This window comes from Falco peregrinus, chromosome 10 (genome assembly GCF_023634155.1).
Source record: "Falco peregrinus isolate bFalPer1 chromosome 10, bFalPer1.pri, whole genome shotgun sequence".
Lineage (NCBI taxonomy): Eukaryota > Metazoa > Chordata > Aves > Falconiformes > Falconidae > Falco > Falco peregrinus.
In genome coordinates, this window is record NC_073730.1 from 293,029 (window position 1) to 295,931 (window position 2,903).

At 44.9% G+C, this 2,903-nt stretch overlaps 1 pseudogene; it reads left to right on the forward strand.

Annotated features, from left to right (window-relative positions):
• The first annotated feature begins 378 nt into the window (after positions 1 to 378).
• LOC129785248 (cytochrome b-like) lies at positions 379 to 1,232 on the forward strand (annotated as a pseudogene).
• Positions 1,233 to 2,903: the final 1,671 nt, after the last annotated feature.

A 2,903-nucleotide genomic window follows, 5' to 3' on the forward strand; every position in this document is an offset into this window, starting at 1 on the left:
ACAATCACCACCCCTATCCTTCGTCTAGCCTTAGGCACCATTATATCCGGCCTACTCATCACATCCTGCATTGTCCCCACAAAAACCCCAACAATAACTATACCAACCCTTACAAAAAATGCAGCCATCCTAGTCACAATCCTAGGCATCATTCTAGCACTTGAACTCTCAAACATAGCACATACCTTAACTTACCCCAAACCAAACACCTACTCAAATTTCTCCCTTAACCTAGGATACTTCAATCTACTAACACACTGTCCTAACTCCACAAACCTGCTAAACAGCGGACAAAAATTCACCCTTCACCTAATTGACCTCTACTGATATAAAAAAATGGGCCCCGAAGGACTTGCTGACCTACAACGCGTAGCCACAAAAACCTCAACAACTCTACACACCAGACTAATCAAAACATACCTGGGATCCTTCGCCCTATCAACCCTCATCATCCTATTAACACTCTAAAAGAAAAACTAATGGCCTCCAATATCCGAAAGTTGCACCCCTTACTAAAAATAATAATTTCGTAATCGACCTCCCCACCCCCTCCAACATCTCTGCCTGATGGAATTTTGGATCCCTGCTAGGAATCTGCTTGGCCACTCAAATCCTAACAGGCCTATTACTAGCTATACACTACACTGCAGACACATCCTTAGCCTTCTCATCCATTGCCCACAGATGCCGAAACATACAATACGGCTGACTGATCCACAACCTACACACCAATGGAGCCTCACTCTTTTTCATCTGCATCTACCTACACATCGGACGAAGCATCTATTACAGCTTCTACCTGTATAAAGAAACCTGAAACACAAGCATCATCCTTCTACTTACCCTAATAGCAACAGCCTTCATAGGCTATGTCCTACCCTGAGGACAAATATCATTCTGAGGGGCCACAGTCATCACCAACCTATCCTCAGCCATCCCCTTACATCAGCCAAACCCTTGTCGAATGGGCCTGAGGAGGCTTTTCAGTAGACAACCCAACACTAACCTGATTCTTTGCCCTACACTTCCTCCTACCATTCCTAATCGCAGGGTTTACCATAATCCATCTTACCTTCCTCCATGAATCAGGCTCAAATAACCCCCTAGGAATTACATCAAACTGTGACAAAATCCCATTCCACCCCTACTTCTCAAAAGACATTCTAGGATTTATGCTCATATACCTTCCCCCAATAACCCTAGCTTTATGTTACTAGCTTCAAGACCATTCTTTCCCCCTACACCCCCAGCACAACTTGCTCTTTTGCACCTCTGGTTCCTCTGTCAGGGCCATAACTTGTCTATTCCCTTAATCTTGCTCTTCAACAAGCCATCTGGTTTGCTATTTATCAACTGTTCAGTTCGTGATTGCGACATTTCACCTTTTTGGTGCCTTTGGTTCTCTTTTTTTTGGGGGAAATCCTCACAGGTTGCCCTTCTGGGTGCAATGGGTGAATACAATCTAGGTCTGAGCATCGCTGGGCTCCAGACGATTACTCACTTTCAAGGATTGTTGAATGAGACGGTTTGCGTATCCAGGGAATCAACCTTACACTGATGCACTTGCTATTCCATTCATTTTATGTTACCTCCACTTCACTGACGTATACCAATATATATCTGAATGCTTATTGGACATGCACTATTAACTCCTCTCATGTTCCTTTATCTTTCTAAGCAACACCAATAAATTCCTAACCATTCTACCAGCATACCATACCCACATTTTCACCATATCTTTCCATCATTTTTTTCCATTTCCAATTTCACATACTTGTGGCACTAAAATCACTTTAATAATAACACCCACCCCATCATCCACTTTTTGTATTGAATTCTTCCCAAAATTATTCCTTTCCCCCTACCTCCACCTCAGAAAAAGAGGGCTCAAACCTCCATCACCAACTCCCAAAGCTGGCATTTTTTATTAATGGAAACTGAAACTTTCCACCCAAAACCTAAACTGCCCAGATCGCCCCACAAGATAGCCCCCATACAAGCTCCAACACTACAAAGCAAGCAACAACCCCCAACCTGCAACCAAAAACAACCCAACCACACATAAATAAAACATAGTCACCCCACTAAAATCCAAGCAAACAGAAAACACATCTCCACTGTCAACAGTATTCACCCCAAACCCCCAACAACCAATACCACCACCACCAACTACAATCCCCATAATTAACACCAAAACAAACCCCACACCATACCCTGCCATACGCCAAACCCCTCAAGCCTCAGGAAAAGGATCTGCCACCCACCAGTGCTATGGAATAAACAAAACCCACCAACATCCCCCCCCCCCAAATAAACCAAAAACAACATCAATGAGATAAAAGAAACCCCTGAACTCATCAACCACCCACACCCAGCAACAGACCCTAACACTAACCCAACAACCCCATAATAAGGAGATGGATTAGATGCAACCACCAATGCCCCCAAAACAAAACACACCCCTAAAAAACCCACAAAATAAGTCATGAGTATTCTCGCCTGGCATCTATCCAGGACCTACAGCAGGGGTCCTCAAACTTTTTAAACAGGGGGCCGGCACATGGATGAAGTGGCAGGCAGTCATCTGCGGCTGTTTGGTTCCCCCCCCCAACCCCTGGCGGGGGGAGGGCAGGGGGAGGTCTGTAAATACTGGGGGCCGGATTGAGAACCCTGAGGGGCTGTATCTGGCCCGCAGGCGTAGTTTGAGGACCCCTGACCTACAGCTTGAAAAACTGTTGTTGTACAATTCAACCACGAGAACCTAACACACAGACCCTACCAATAACAACCACCCCAAGTATAACTCAATCAACGTGAACATTACACAGCCCCCAACAACCTTCATAAAAACACTAAATGAAACAACCCACATGCTCACACATACCCCCCCATCCACACTTCTC